We start from the raw sequence: 6,009 nt of genomic DNA, 5'->3' as shown, positions 1-6,009 counted from the left end.
GTGTGTGTTTGGCAGCTCGGCACAGAGACAGAGGCAGGAGTGTAGCTGGAACACATTTTTTAAAGATTCTCAATCATTCAGTTTGGTTTTCAGCAAATTGATATTCAGTGGTCTAGTTTCATCATATTTGGCCTTTGGCTACCTGGCCATTGTGTGAATTGGCTTTTGGTGAATTAGCCAGCTGTAGTTCTCCCAAATAAATTGGCCAGCTTCCTCCTAAAGATAAATGGTACTGTCCACTCCTCCACGTGAAAATGGCTGCAATTTAAAAATATTTTCTGGTTTTCATTATTTTCTTTTTCTATCCACGAGGTTATTGAATTGTACTTTTTAGTTTCCAAATGTATGGGTCCTTTTCAAAGTTTTCTTTTCCTTATTGAGTTTTACCTTGTACTAAGAGAATATAGTACGTGATGTTCTTTTGTTTAGGATTTTCTGAGACTTGCTTTGTAGTCAGGGATGTAATAAATGTTTGAAACTGTTCTGTGTTTGTTTTGAAAGAGCGTGTATGTGCTAACGTTGGTTGTAGGATCTAGTTTGATCTGTTAAATCAAGCTTACTGATTGTGTTGTTTGTGTCCTCTCCTTCTTACCATTTTTTGCTTCTCGATGTATCAGTTACTAAGAATGATGTATTAAAATCTATTTATGTTGTGCATTTGTCAGTTTCTCCCTGTATTTCTGATACTTTTTGCTTTATATATTTTGATACTGTGTATACAGTATAGAATTGTGTTTTCCTGGGACAGTCCATTTTACTATTATGAGGTAATACTCTTTGCCGTAATAGTACTTTTAATCTATAATTCATTTCATTTGATAATGATATAGCAAAACTAACTTTATTCTGGATAGTATTTGTTTGATATATATTTTCCCATCCTTTTACTTTCAAACTTTCTGTATATTTATGTTTCAGGTGGTGTCTTATAAGAGCATGTAGCTAGAGTTTGTTGTTGAATCCATAATGACAACCTCTATCTTAACTGGCAAGTAGTCCATTTGCATTTATTGTGATTAGTAATATATTTTGATTCATTTCTACCATCTTATTTTTGCTTTCTATTTATTCTGATTTTTTCTATGCCTTTCTTTCCATTCTTGTATTGGATTGATCACTTTTTCTTTATTCACCTTTGACGAATTCACCTTGATTCACCTCTTTCTATTAATTTGAAATTTATCTAATTTAGTCTTCTTTTTCTATACTTTTAGGGGTTACTCTAAATTTTTACACACACACCACCTGATCTGATACAGTCTCACATTAATTAGCATTTCCACCCTCCTTTCACACAATGGAAGGACTTTAATATATTAATTCAATCACATCATTGCCCTTGTCTTCTGTGTAATTGTTCTCTTTAGTTCAGTCTTATTTTTAAGCACCCCCCAATTCATTTTTCGTCTTGTTTAATCTGTGCTATTTAGATTTACCAGTGTGCTCACTGGTATCTTTGTTCACTATTTTTTCTTTTGCCTCTTTTTCCTTCCTTCTGGGTTCAGTGTTCTTCTTTCTGAATTACAAGTTTTAAAGTTCTTTCAGCAAGGAAATCTTAGAACTAAAAGCCTTCAGTTATATTTCTTCCACACCTGAATGATAGTTGAGCTGAGTAGAGAATTATAACTTATAGTCTTTGACGTGTAAGATTTCATTCCATTGTTTTCAACCATCATTGTTTCCGTTGAAAAGTCTGCTGTCATTCTAATTATTATTCCTTTGTACATGATTTGTCTTTTCTCTTTGGCCACTTTTAAGATCATCCCTTTGTCTATGGTATTATGAAGTTTCACTGCAATGTGCCTGGGTGTGAATTTATCTTTTTCAGAACTTATTCCTAAATCTGAGGTCTTTGTACAAGTCTGGAAATTTCTCAGCTATCGTATTATTTAATATTCCTCCTTATAATTATAAGGATACTTATAATTATATAATTATATAATTATATATATATAATTGTATATTATATATATATAATTATTATATATTATTATATGTAATAATAATATATAATATTAATATTATATATTAAATAATATATTATATAATTATATATTATATAATATATATTTATATATATTAAATAATATATAATTATATAATTATATATAATATATAATTATATATAATTTCCTCTTCCTCCTTATAATTTATACTTGCAGAATTCATATTTGACATTTGTCTTTATTCTGCACCTCTCTTAACCACTCTTTTTTGTTTTGCATTTTTTTAGACCTTTGTGCTTCACTCTTGGTAGTTTTTTAAGATTTATATTCTATTTCACTCACAAATCTCTCTTCTGTCTAACCCACTATTATACTATTAATTTCAGTTATTGTATTTTTCATTTTATTTATTTATTTTAATTTTTTTTAATGTTTATTTATTTTTGAGAGAGAACACAAGCAGGGGAGGGGCAGAGAGAGAGAGAGGAGACATAGAATCTGAAGCAGGCTCTGGGCTTTGAGCTGTCAGCACAGAGCTCGATGTGGAGCTTGAACCCACAAACCATGAGATCATGACCTGAGCTGAAGTCGGATGCTTAACAAACTGAGCCACCCAGGCGCCCCTGTATTTTTCATTTTATATGAGTCTGCTTCATCTTTTTAAAAGTCACATATTCCTATATATTCAATTTCCTATGTCTTTAATAATTTTAACCATACTGAGGCATCTGGGTGGCTCAGTGGGTTGGGTGTCCGACTTCGGCTCAGGTCATGATCTCACCATTCGTGGGTTTGAGCCCTGTGTTGGGCTCTGGGCTGACAGCTCAGAGCCTGGAGCCTGCTTCAGATTCTGTGTCTCCGTCTCTCTCTGACTCTTCCCTGCTCGCTTGCTCTCTCTCAAAAATAAATAAACATTTAAAAAAATAATAATAATTTTAACCATACTTCATAGTATCTATATGATAATTCTCTTATCTGACATCCTTTATTTTGTCTGATGGCTTTCACTCATGGTTGGCTGATCCTCATATGTTTTATTATTTTGAGTTGTGAACCCGTTTTAAGCCAGGTTTCATCCGTGGGAATTCTGTGGGGCCTGGTTTGCTGATGTGCCCTTCAGAGTTTGTGTTTGCTTCTTCTGGGTACCCCACAATCATTGTTAGCCTGGGCACATTTTTTCTGTTAACTTTTAGCTTGGGGAATTTCTCAACCCTGCAGGCAGTATAAATTCAAAGTTCTAACAAGAATAGCTTTGTAGTTATAAATTTTCAGGGGAATTATCCCCTCCCCCCTGAAAAGACAAGGACCTCTTGTCTACTTGTGCTGGTGTTTTACTAGCCTGCCCTTTTACTAATGGTGCGACTCTGAGAGTCTGACTTTACATGGGGGAGGGGATTCCAAGTCTAGACCTAACCTTCTGGATCCACATGGCTGTTAAAACTCAACACCTAGGCCGTCTCACCACAGCCATGGGCATTCTTGGGGTCACAACTTTAGTTCATCCCCCCACCCACCCCCAAGACACCCTTTATTGTCATGACAGCTCAGTTATACTTACGAAAGGATATTTGCTATATTTTATCTTGCATTTCTGGGTGCTTTGAGGTAGGAGGAATTTTAGATGATCTAATCTAGCATATTTCTGGTATCAGAAATCCTTTTATGTTAAAACAGCACTCTCTTCCAAAACATACAAAATAAAATAAAATAACCCTCTCCTCTGTTTAGCTTATTCTTGTTATTCACTTGACCGTTTCTTCATGTGGCTGTTCTACTCACCACAGATGGTTCTTGCTCAGCTCTGTCTTCCCTGTGTCCGGCCTCGAGTAGGAATCAAATATGTCTTGAGCGAATGGATGATTCCATGGCCGATCAGATGGATATCAGCCACTGCTCTGATGTCGGTCAGCATCGTGAGGATAGAGTAGGGGTCAAAGAGTCCATTGCTGCCTCGTTGGGGAAGACAGATTAGGGACAGTGGTGTGCCAGAGCCGATCTTGCTGCAGAGAGTCACTTGTTAGCACACCTTCCCAATTCCATGTTCAGTGATCTTACGTTTGTAGCTTGAAATTGGCCACGGTGAGATTGTTTATACCGTGAAACTGGAAAACACTAAAAATCAGCCATGCTCTTCCCCCAAGAGCTGGTTGTTAAATATTTACCAGCATACCACAGACTGGAGCGATGAAAACATGTAGACCAAATAATCCTAAGCCTATACGGAAAAAGACCCATGGTAAGTGAAACATGAAGTCAGAGTTGGAGGAATCTATCACTCTGGGGCTGTGGTGCTTGGTGACAAAGCTTTAAGTTATCCCTGACTTTTTTTTTTTCCTCCAGATTTGGAAAGTCTTAGTATCCTGAGGCTCCCTATTAGGGAAAGGAGCTGAATCTTTAATAGCAGCTTCAATGAACAAAAGTGAGGGCCGGCAGGGGGCACCTGGATTTGAACCAGGGACCTCTTGATCTGCAGTCAAATGCTCTACCCCTGAGCTATACCCCCTGATGTAGGTTGGGGCCTAAGTAATACCTTTTACCTGTGTAGCCACACCCAACATCCCTATAAATTTTCACTACAAACGTTCACTGGCTGGGCCTCCTGGAAGCTGCCAAGCCTTCCTCACTACAATTTTATCTCTCTGATGCAAAACAAGCAACAGTTTCCCCTCCCTATAGCTACCTCCCTGCTTTTTCTGGAAAAGCACTGACACCGACATTTATAGCTGGAAGGGGCCCCAGAGTCGCTAGTCTCTATGCCATTCACGGTGGGCATCTGATTACAGGGATTCAAGATTACTAGTCTTCCTACGACAGAAAGCCCTTTATTAATAGGATCAGAACCTGGATCCACTCTTCCTGACTTTGGGTTTAGAACCCTGGGTTCCATAGGCTATAGCATGCCCTTGGATTTTGTTCTAAGGAGGGCGGTAAGCTACTGAGCAGACCAGGAAATGTGGTCTCACTCATGTTTGAAACAATCATCTGGGTGGAAATAGGAGGAGGGGAAGAACAGAAGGGGGAGACCTGTGAGGAGAGTATCAGGACGGGCCAGGTGGGGGCCGGACCCTGGTCCTTGACCGCAGGTCCCAGTGGGGGGCCAAGAGAACCGCTCAGATGCAGACACATCTGACAGCGGAGCCCACAGGTCTCGCTGCCGGCTTTGGAGGCAAAAGAAAGAGGTGACCCAACAGTGGCTGGCAGGTGTTTGGCCCTGGTTGCTGGGGGAAATCCTTGCACTTAGGTGGGCACCACGGATGGAGCAGGGAGCTGGTTGGGAGTGAGAACTCATCATTCGCTTCCCTCTGTGTTTGGTGTGAGAAGCCTGTTCGTTCTCTGCATGAGGGTATCAGGTGTGAGATGCTGGCTCTGGGAGGAGGCTGCAGGTACCACTGGAGGGTCACCCACGGACTTTTCATGTCCCTGTTTCTCCCCAGGGCTCATCTCCTTTCTCTGTCCGCTGTGGATGGTGGGGTTCTGCTCTAATACACGCGCTCAGGTCTTGCCCAACTGACAAGCCCTTCCTTTGCCCTCGTGCTTAAGTATTAGTTTACCTGGGTTCAGAATTCTAGGCTGGAGGTTGTTTTTCTTCATCTGTAAAAAATATTTATTTTATAATAGCATAAAATATCAATAAAGACAACTTTATTCAATTATTCATCTCACCAAAGAGAAAAGAAAGTTTTAATTTCAAAATGCCATGGTTCAAGTGTCTACACAGCTAAAAGGTTATGCATATCAGTGCTTACTACTTTGGATTATAATTCTCAACTACAACTTATTTTTTTTTTTAATAGCACACACAGTAAAGGAAGGAACTCCATGATTTAGAAAATATACATTTCAAACAATCCTTGATAATTATGACCATCCCGGGCTTAATCTGAAAATATTTATGTTTTTTAAATCCATAGACATTTAACAATGCAAGCAGTACATTTGGGGCTGTGGTGATTTGAGATATAGTTTGAGTTTTTTACTTTGGGGAGAGATGGGGGGTGGGGGGAAGGTCTACTAAAATACAGATCTGCCCGTTAGATCTATTTAATTTTACTTTCTTTTACTT

General features: G+C 38.6%; 1 non-coding gene across 1 annotated transcript; it reads right to left on the bottom strand.

Annotated features, from left to right (window-relative positions):
* Positions 1 to 4,377: 4,377 nt before the first annotated feature.
* Positions 4,378 to 4,449, bottom strand: TRNAC-GCA. Its single transcript has one exon. It is a non-coding gene; the product is annotated as a tRNA-Cys (tRNA).
* Positions 4,450 to 6,009: the final 1,560 nt, after the last annotated feature.

The sequence above is a fragment of the Panthera leo genome, chromosome A2, assembly GCF_018350215.1.
Source record: "Panthera leo isolate Ple1 chromosome A2, P.leo_Ple1_pat1.1, whole genome shotgun sequence".
NCBI classification, from domain to species: domain Eukaryota; kingdom Metazoa; phylum Chordata; class Mammalia; order Carnivora; family Felidae; genus Panthera; species Panthera leo.
The sequence above is the reverse complement of the archived record's forward strand: the minus strand, read 5'-3'. Positions and strand labels throughout refer to the sequence as shown.